This window comes from Rutidosis leptorrhynchoides, chromosome 4, assembly GCF_046630445.1.
Source record: "Rutidosis leptorrhynchoides isolate AG116_Rl617_1_P2 chromosome 4, CSIRO_AGI_Rlap_v1, whole genome shotgun sequence".
Lineage (NCBI taxonomy): Eukaryota > Viridiplantae > Streptophyta > Magnoliopsida > Asterales > Asteraceae > Rutidosis > Rutidosis leptorrhynchoides.
Window position 1 is genome coordinate 275,555,099 of NC_092336.1, and position 11,362 is coordinate 275,566,460.

The following is an 11,362-nucleotide window of genomic DNA, read 5'->3' on the forward strand; positions in this document are numbered from 1 at the left end:
CTCTTAGCAGCCCATGTAAGTCACCTAACACATGTGGGAACCATATTTTGGCAACTAGCATGAAATATCTCATAAAATTACAAAAATATGAGTACTCATTCATGACTTATTTACATGAAAACAAAATTACATATCCTTTATATCTAATCCATACACCAACGACCAAAAACACCTACAAACACTTTCATTCTTCAATTTTCTTCATCTAATTGATCTCTCTCAAGTTCTATCTTCAAGTTCTAAGTGTTCTTCATAAATTCTACAAGTTCTAGTTACATAAAATCAAGAATACTTTCAAGTTTGCTAGCTCACTTCCAATCTTGTAAGGTGATCATCCAACCTCAAGAAATCTTTGTTTCTTACAGTAGGTTATCATTCTAATACAAGGTAATAATCATATTCAAACTTTGGTTCAATTTCTATAACTATAACAATCTTATTTCAAGTGATGATCTTACTTGAACTTGTTTTCGTGTCATGATTCTGCTTCAAGAACTTCGAGCCATCCAAGGATCCGTTGAAGCTAGATCCATTTTTCTCTTTTCCAGTAGGTTTATCCAAGGAACTTAAGGTAGTAATGATGTTCATAACATCATCCGATTCATATATATAAAGCTACCTTATTCGAAGGTTTAAACTTGTAATCACTAGAACATAGTTTAGTTAATTCTAAACTTGTTCGCAAACAAAAGTTAATCCTTCTAACTTGACTTTTAAAATCAACTAAACACATGTTCTAAGTCTATATGATATGCTAACTTAATGATTTAAAACCTGGAAACACGAAAAACACCGTAAAACCGGATTTACGCCGTCGTAGTAACACCGCGGGCTATTTTGGGTTAGTTAATTAAAAACTATGATAAACTTTCATTTAAAAGTTGTTATTCTGAGAAAATGATTTTTATTATGAACATGAAACTATATCCAAAAATTTTGGTTAAAATCAAAGTGGAAGTATGTTTTCTAAAATGGTCATCTAGACGTCGTTCTTTCGACTGAAATGACTACCTTTACAAAAACGACTTGTAACTTATTTTTCCTACTATAAACCTATACTTTTTCTGTTTAGATTCATAAAATAGAGTTCAATATGAAACCATAGCAATTTGATTCACTCAAAACGGATTTAAAATGAAGAAGTTATGGGTAAAACAAGATTGGATAATTTTTCTCATTTTAGCTACGTGAAAATTGGTAACAAATCTATTCCAACCATAACTTAATCAACTTGTATTGTATATTATGTAATCTTGAGATACCATAGACACGTATACAATGTTTCGACCTATCATGTCGACACATCTATATATATTTCGGAACAACCATAGACACTCTATATGTGAATGTTGGAGTTAGCTATACAGGGTTGAGGTTGATTCCAAAATATATATAGTTTGAGTTGTGATCAATACTGAGATACGTATACACTGGGTCGTGGATTGATTCAAGATAATATTTATCAATTTATTTCTGTACATCTAACTGTGGACAACTAGTTGTAGGTTACTAACGAGGACAGCTGACTTAATAAACTTGAAACATCTAAATATATTAAAAGTGTTGTAAATATATTTTGAACATACTTTGATATATATGGATATATTGTTATAGGTTCGTGAATCAACCAGTGGCCAAGTCTTACTTCCCGAGAAGTAAAAATCTGTGAAAGTGAGTTATAGTCCCACTTTTAAAATCTAATATTTTTGGGATGAGAATACATGCAGGTTTTATAAATGATTTACAAAATATACACAAGTACGTGAAACTACATTCTATGGTTGAATTATCGAAATCAAATATGCCCCTTTTTATTAAGTCTGGTAATCTAAGAATTAGGGAACAGACACCCTAATTGACGCGAATCCTAAAGATAGATCTATTGGGCCTAACAAACCCCATCCAAAGTACCGGATGCTTTAGTACTTCGAAATTTATATCATATCCGAAGGGTGTCCCGGAATGATGGGGATATTCTTATATATGCATCTTGTTAATGTCGGTTACCAGGTGTTCACCATATGAATGATTTTTATCTCTATGTATGGGATGTGTATTGAAATATGAAATCTTGTGGTCTATTGTTACGATTTGAAATATATAGGTTAAACCTATAACTCACCAACATTTTTGTTGACGTTTAAAGCATGTTTATTCTCAGGTGAATACTAAGAGCTTCCGCTGTTGCATACTAAAATAAGGACAAGATTTGGAGTCCATGTTTGTATGATATTGTGTAAAAACTGCATTCAAGAAACTGATTTCGATGTAACATATTTGTATTGTAAACCATTATGTAATGGTCGTGTGTAAACAGGATATTTTAGATTATCATTATTTGATAATCTACGTAAAACTTTTTAAACCTTTATTTATGAAATAAAGGTTATGGTTTGTTTTAAAAATGAATGCAATCTTTGAAAAACGTCTCATATAGAGGTCAAAACCTCGCAACGAAATCAATTAATATGGAACGTTTTTAATCAATAAGAACGGGACATTTCAGCACCGAGCAAAACGTTCATCACCTTTCATACGTTCACCACCTGTAACTCGATCAAGACATCTAGCCAATATTGTCGCCGTTGATTTTTCTTTAGAATCGTCATCTAGTCGACCAAGTACTCCAATTCAAATTTTCGATAATCCATTTTTTGAACCCGACCTCACAATTGAGAATCCGGAGGATATTCATGGACAATTCAGAGATCCTGAACCACTAATCATTCCTCCGGAACCACAAATCACTCATTCAGAGATTGTCGAGGAAGAAACTATTAAATCAGAATCCTCTAGTGATTCAGATTCAACAAACTCAATCATGGAAAATCTGGAACCTCTAAGTATGGAAGACATTAATGCCAATTTAGTGGTGCGCCGAAGGAAGATCCAAACGAACATCTTCGAACCTTTAATAGGATCTGTACTCTATTTTAAATCCGAGAAGTGGAGGATGAACAGATCTATCTCATGTTATTTTCCTGAACTTTAAAGGGAGAAGCCAAAGATTGGTTAGAATCGTTACCTGAAGGGGCGATTGATACATGGGACATTTTAGTTGAAAAATTTCTTAAACAATTCTTTCCGGCATCTAATGCCGTGAGACTTCAAGGAGAAATTGTTACGTTCACACAAAAGCCAAATGAAACTCTATATGAGGCATGGAAAAGATTTGAAAAGTTGTTAAGAGGATGTCCGCAACATGGTTTAGACACTTATCAAATAATACAAATATTCTACCAAGGATGTGACATCACTACAAGAAAAGACATCGATATAGCAGCTGGTGGTTCCATTATGAAGAATACCGCAACTGAAGCTTACAAAATTATTGATAACACTGCTTCCCACTCACATGAGTGGCATCAAGAAAAAGATATCGTTAGATCATCTAAAGCTGCTAGAGCCGATTCTAGCCATGACTTTGATTCCATTTCCGCAAAGATAGATGCTTTCGAGAGACGAATGGAAAAGATGACTAAAGATATTCACTCAATACGAATTAGTTGTGAGCAGTGTGGAGGACCACATTTGATAAAAGATTGTATCAGTATTGAACAAACAATGGAACAAAGAGAGAATGTTTCATACATAAACCAAAGGCCTGGAAATAATTATCAACCACCAAGACCAATCTACAATCAAAACAAGAATTATAACTAAAATGTTCCATATAACAACCAACAAGGTCCTAGCAATCAACAAGTATCCAATAATACTTACAATCAACAAAGACCTATTTTTCCAATTAAACCACCACAAACCGATGATAAAAAGCCAAATTTAGAAGACATGATGTCAAAGCTAGTTGAATCTCAAACTCAGTTTTTCACATCTCAGAAACAAACCAATGAACAAAATGCTCAAGCATTTAGAAATCAACAAGCTTCAATCCAAAATCTGGAACAAGAAGTAAGCAACCTAGCAAGGTTGATAGGTGAAAGAAAACCGGGGAGTCTACCTAGCGATACAAATGCTAACCCCCGTAATGAAATAGCTAAAGCCATTACCACAAGAAATGGTATTACACTTAAACCACCTGAAATACCTTTAATTTCTGATGACACTATTCCTACTCCACAAGAATCACAGCCTGAGCAAGATAAGGAAAAAGAACCGGTAGTTGAAAAGGTTAATGAAGATAACACAGTTAAGGCTAAACCTTATGTTAAATCATACCAACCACCGCTTCCGTACCCGAGTAAAATGAGAAAAGAAAGACTTGAAGCCGAGCAATCTAAATTCTTGGATATGTTTGAACAAATAAATATAAATCTTCCTTTCATTGATGTGATATCAGGAATGCCTAGATATGCTAAATTCTTGAAAGATCTAATCACAAAATAGAAAGAAAATGGAAGAACTCTCGGCTGTTACAATGAATGCTAATTGTTCTGCAATGCTGTTGAATAAGATACCAGAAAAATTATCAGATCCAGGAAGTTTCACAATTACATATTTTCTGGGTAGTCTTAGTTCAATAGAAGCATTGACAGACTTAGGTGCTAGTATAAATTTAATGTCGTATTCACTATACACTAAACTAGACCTTGGAGAATTGAAACCAACACGAATAATTATACAACTAGTCGATCGATCAGTAAAATATCCTAGAGGGATAATGGAGAACATGCTAGTTAAAGTTGGTACTTTAGTATTTCCAGTAGACTTTGTTATTCTGGACATGGAAGAAGATTCTCAAGTTCCTCTTATATTAGGAAGACCATTCTTAAACACGGCTAAAGCAATAATAGACATGTTCAGTAAGAAATTGACCCTAAGTATAAAGGACAAGAGTGTTACCTTTTCTATTGATAGAGCCATGCAACAACCGCAATCTGCAGATGATACATGTTATTACATTTAAACTATAGATTCACATGCAGAATTGTTAGAAGAATTTCCAGAATTACAAGGAACAGGAGAATGTTCTTTAGGAGAAGGAACTGAACCAATTGATGAAGCTGAAATATTAGCTACACTCATGGCTAATGGATACGAACCAACAACAGAAGAAATTCAAATGCTAAAAAAAGAAGACAGATATCGATACAAATCATCGATAGAAGAACCACCGACATTAGAGTTAAAACCACTTCCAAACCTTTTGGAATATGCTTATTTACATGGTGAATCTGAATTATCTGTAATAATATCGTATTCTCTTACGGAAAATGAAAAATCTCAACTCATTTCTGTGTTAAAAGCTCATAAACCAGCTATTGCATGGAAGATTCATGATATTAAAGGAATAAGTCCTTAGTATTGCACACATAAAATCCTTATGGAAGAAGGTCATAAGACATATGTGCAATGCCAACGAAGACTAAATCCTAATATGCAAGATGTTGTTAAGAAAGAAATTATTAAACTGCAAGATGCAGGTTTAATTTATCCAATTTCTGATAGTCCATGGGTAAGCCCAGTTCAATGCGTACCTAAGAAGGGTGGCATGACTGTCATCACAAATGAAAAAAATGAGCTTATTCCTACTAGGACTGTAACAGGATGGCGTGTTTGTATTGATTATAGAAAATTAAATGACGCCACCAGAAAAGATCACTTTCCCTTACCTTTCATTGATCAAATGTTGGAAAGGTTAGCTGGAAATAGTTACTATTGTTTTCTTGACGGTTTTTTCGGATATTTTCAAATTCCAATAGCACCCGAGGACCAAGAGAAAACCACGTTCACGTGCCCTTATGGTACTTTTGCTTACAAATGCATGCCATTTGGACTTTGCAACGCCCCTGCAACCTTTCAAAGGTGCATGATGGCAATTTTTCACGACATGATAGAAGAATGCATGGAAGTTTTCATGGATGACTTTTCAGTCTTCGGTGATACATTTGAAACATGTCTAGTTAATCTTGAACGAATGCTTATTAGATGCGAACAATCAAATCTAGTACTTAATTGGAAGAAATGCCATTTCATAGTTAAAGAAGGCATCGTTCTTGGTCATAAAATTTCAAAGGAAGGAATTGAAGTGGATAGAGCTAAAGTAGATGTAATTGCTAAACTTCCACATCCCACCAATGTTAGAGGAGTTAGGAGTTTTCTAGGGCATGCGGGTTTTTACCGACGTTTCATAAAAGATTTTTCTAAAATTGCCACTCCTATGAATAAACTCCTAGAAAAAGATGCTCCATTCATCTTTTCATATGAATGCATCAAATCTTTTAATATTCTTAAAGAAAAACTCACTAATGCGCCGATCATGATAAGTCCAAATTAGAATCTACCGTTTGAACTCATGTACGATGCAAGTGATTTTGCAATGGGAGCCGTTTTAGGACAAAGGATTGAAAAACAATTTCAACCTATTTATTACCCTAGTAAGACGTTACAAGGAGCACAAATGAATTATACAACTACTGAAAAAGAACTCCTTGCTATTGTCTTTGCTTTTGACAAATTTCGTTCGTATCTCGTTCTAGCTAAAACGGTGGTCTATACCGACCATTCTGCTCTTAGATACCTATTTTCAAAACAAGATGCCAAACCACGATTAATCCGCTGGATCTTACTCTTACAAGAATTCAATATTGAGATCCGAGACAAAAAGGGAGCAGAAAATCTCGCAGCTGATCATCTTTCTCGTCTTGAAAATCCCGAATTAGAAGTTCTAAATGAATCGGCTATACAAGACAACTTTCCTGATGAATATCTATTGAAGATAGATTATAATGAAATTCCATGGTTTGCAGACTATGCAAACTACTTAGTATGTAGATTCCTTGAAAAAGGGTTGTCGTACCAAAAACGAAAGAAATTCTTTAGTGATATAAAACACTATTTCTGGGAAGATCCACATTTGTTTAAAAGTTGTTCCAATGGAATAATACGCCGATGTGTATTCGGAGATGAAGCCAGTCAAATCTTAAACTATTGCCACACAGGACCAACATGAGGGCATTATGGGCCTCAACTTACAGCAAGAAAAGTTTACGACGCTGGATTCTATTGGCCTACAATTTTCAAAGACGCACACCTTCTTTGTAAATCCTGTGATGCTTGTCAAAGGGCCGGAAAAATAAGTCAACGTGATGAAATGCCACAAAATGTCATTCAAGTATGTGAAGTATTTGACGTTTGGGGTATTGACTTTATGGGTCCATTTCCAAAATCTCATAATAATCTCTATATTCTCGTTGCCATTAATTATGTATCTAAATGGGCGGAAGCACAATCTCTCCCAACTAACGATGCACGAGTTGTAGTCAACTTCTTAAAACGTCTTTTTGCTAGGTTCGGAACACCGAAAGCTTTAATAGTGATCGGGGTACTCATTTTTGTAATAATCAACTTGAGAAAGTTCTCAAAAGATATGGAGTAACTCATAAAATCTCAACCGCTTATCATCCACAAACAAGTGGACAAGTTGAAAAATACCAACTGAGCTTTAAAGCGTATTCTAGAGAAAACTGTAGGATCAAATCCGAAGGAATGGTCCATGAAATTGGAAGATGCACTCTGGGCTTTTAGAACAGCCTACAAAACTCCAATTGGAACCACACCTTTTAAACTCGTTTACGGAAAAGCATGTCACCTTCCAGTAGAAATTGAGCACAAAGCATTTTGGGCTTTGAAGACATGTAATCTTGATTTACATAAAGCCGAACATCTACGGTTAAGTCAAACAAATGAATTAGAAGAATTAAGACATGAAGCATACGAAAATTGGTTAATCTATAAAGAAAGAATGAAGAAATGGCATGATAAAAGAATCAGAAGTTTAAAAGAATTCAAGGAAGGAGATAGAGTTCTTCTTTTCAATTCACGATTCAAGCTATTTCCTGAAAAATTGAAATCAAGATGGTCTGGACCATTCATAGTCAAAAGAGTTTTCCCATACGGAATAATAGAGTTAATAAATTCAAATGGGATTGAATTTAAGGTGTACGGTCACAGAGTTAAACATTACATACATGGTCCGATGGAAGTTGACAATGAAGTTAATCACAATTTCGACACCACAGCTAACTAAATGTGGGAAGATTCGAGTCTTTTTAGTATAATATATATTTCTGTTAGAGTTAGATATTCTATTTTCATGTAGTTTTTGAGAATGGAATCCGAATGGTCTTTCCCTAGCAGACCCTAAAGAACTAGTCTTCTCCCCCCATTATGAATTTTTATTTCTTTTAGGTTTTACGAAATAAAGAATTCCTTTGATCTGAACCATGGTCTACTACTACACACTATGATTACTAAACGTAATAATAACATCTTCCCGAGTGAACTGGTATCCTTCATAAGAGGCAAAATGGATGAAGTAAGGAAAGAACTCAGGAAATATCATCATAAGACACATTTTGGTAAAGGAAAATCAAAATCCTGAACAAAAAGAAGAGCACGACACCTTGAAAGATGTCATAAATGCGGAAAATGGTCACACGAAGGTAAATGTTCGAACAATCAAACATATTCAAATACTAAATTTGTTACTCTATGCAGAGAAGGACCGTTCATGTGTTTAGAAGAAAAGTTATTGAAGAATCGAGGTTATGCTTATGTAGCTATGGAAAATCAAATTACACGACTCTCCTATGAGTCAGCTAAAGCAGGTCTCTGAGAATTCTATCTCATAGGTAAGTATGTACAGTTTTTATTTTATTTTATTACTTTTAACCTTTTGATAATAAACGCTAAATCGTTCGCTATAAAGTATTAAATTGATATTCAATAAAATTAGGTATGCGAAACCGAAATTATTGATATCATACAAAAATTTATTACATCACTGCGAAATGTACCGTTTATTCTTAAGGTATAAATATCTTTAATCAATCAATCCAAAAATATTTCAAAAATTCGTCAGGAGTAAAACTTGGTAAAATAGCCGAAATTACTTTACCCAAAAGAGGGGTGTTTATTTTTGATAATATTTGATTGATTAAAGTGGGATAAAAGACCAAAAAGATTTTTAATTTTAATTTTTACCTTGTTTTTAAAATTAATATATAAATATTAAATTATTAATGTAAATTTTTAAAATCAATATATTTAAGTTTTTAAATATTTTGAAAATTAATATTTTTAATATAATTTTGTAAAATTAATGTATAAAAATATTAATAATATTTATATGAATTTTTAATTTTATGCATTTTAAATTTAAGTTTGGTGTGAATTTTAAAAATAAAAATTTACTTTATTTCATTAAGTTAAAAATTTGATATTTGAAAATTCGTCGTGAGTTGAAGACTAGGTCGTTGAACCGAAATTGCTTTACCCGAGGGCGGGACGAGAAATTTTATTATCATTATTTTTAATCTTATTGAATTAAAGTATGCCAAAAACATTTAAAAAATCCAAAAATCTTTGCTTTTAAAACAACGCTTTAAAGTGACAAATTTTAAAATTTTGTTGAGAGACGAACTAGGACTAAGATCCAAAATGCCCTCATTCTAAAAGAAACAAAATTTTAAATAATTTAATTATTTTTTTTATTAATTAAAGGTTTAAAAAAAATAAAAAAAATAATCAGACCCCATGCGATCGCATGAGGTTTACCTTGCAAAACCATGCGATCGCATGGGACAGAAAATCTGAACAGATTACAAACTCCATCGAACTAGTTCTCTGTCTTCACAAACACACACATACACAAACAAAAACTCTCCCAAAACCTCTCAAAAATTCACCAATTTTCACCAAAATTCACCAAATTTCTTGCAATAATCCGCTTTAATCATGAAATTATTCAGAAGTTTTTCAAAGAAGGTAAAGATTTCACCCCTAAAACTCTTTAAATTTGAATTTTAGTGTTCTTGAGCTAAATTTTACATAATTTGATTTTGTTAATTTTTAGTGTAATTAGAGTTAAATTGTTAGTATATTATGCATGTATAACCTAGATTGATGCTATTTAACATGATTTGAAGCCAAAAACTTCAAAAATTTTAGAAATCGAGGGTTTATGTTCTTGAGCAATTTGGGGCTTTTTGATATAAACAGGTTATGGACGATTTTTGTCATGAATTATTACTAAATTAAGTAGTGTAACAAGTTTAGGTAGCTAAATGATCCAAACTTTGATCCTAAACATGCTTTTTGAGAATTAAAGTGGACTTTTTAAGTCTAAAATTCATGAACTTGATTAAATTGATGTAAATGCCATTTGAAACTTGTTTAATTGCTAGTAATGATTAGTTTAACATGTTATTTGAGTTGAATGCTTATAAACTTTGTAAACATTTTCATATATTCTTATTTGAAAAAGTGTAGAATTGTTAAAATTGTAAAAAAGTGTATAAGTTTAATTTTGATTGAACATGTTATTGTAATTGTTTTAATTTATTATTTTGCTAACACTAATGCATATTTGGATGCACACATTTTGTGTTTAATGTGTTTTGCAGAGAAATACTGATACTGATGGTGCATCATCATCATCTAGGAAACCTGCTCCGGAACCACAGCCAGAGATGCAATATCACGAACCGGAGCAACAACAGGAACAACAATAACAACATGATGATCAACATGTACCATACTATGAGCCGGATCCACAATTTTTTATTACTTGCGTAGTATTTCCCACTCACCATATAGTAGAACACCCAATAATTCATGAAGAACAGTTGCATCCCAATTTAAGGATTGATAGAAGTTGGAGAGATTACCTGACGTACCAAAGTAACAAATTTAAACTGGTAACGAAAAATGTAGAAGTTCCGAGGGTAATCGATTGGGAGCCTTTGGAAAGGGTCCACCTAGCTAACCCAGTTAGGCAGCATCTAATCCAAATGTATGGCAGCTCTTCTTTTCTCGATTGGGAACGTTTATTTACTACTCGTAGGCCTGTATATTAAGAGTGGTGTGTTGAGCTTATGAGTACTATCGCTTTTAATAAGGATGTAAATAGGTTAGATGATAAGAGTTTTCTTAGATTTTTACTTGGCCGTAGGATGTACAGAATGTCCATGCTGGATATGGCCAGGGCTTTACAGATTTACACTCCCGCCGAATTACTACTACCTGATTGTACAAATTTGATTTATCATGGTGAGAGGGTAGATAGGAATTTTGACGCGCACGCCGTCTGGAGGCGTATGTCAAATTATAATGTTTTTTCGCGGGGAGGAAGACACTCCTATTTAGATATTAAAAAAGCAGAGCTTTGCATTATACATAGATTTTTAGCTAATTCGATTACACAAAGAGGTAACAACAAGGAGAAAATGACCTTAGACGATTTATTTTACCTTAAGTGTATTCGAAACACTAGAAGCTTCGTTAATATCCCCTACTGTGTTGGTTTTTATCTGTCCAAAATGTTGGAAGGTATACAGGACGGGGGAATAATAGGAGGAGGTATTTTTGTTACTCTCATTGGAGAGTATTTAGGTGTAGA

At 33.3% G+C, this 11,362-nt stretch overlaps 1 non-coding gene across 1 annotated transcript; it reads right to left on the minus strand.

Annotated features, from left to right (window-relative positions):
* Positions 1–3,102: 3,102 nt before the first annotated feature.
* Positions 3,103–3,209, minus strand: LOC139845692 (small nucleolar RNA R71). Its single transcript, XR_011758455.1, has one exon. It is a non-coding gene; the product is annotated as a small nucleolar RNA R71 (small nucleolar RNA).
* Positions 3,210–11,362: the final 8,153 nt, after the last annotated feature.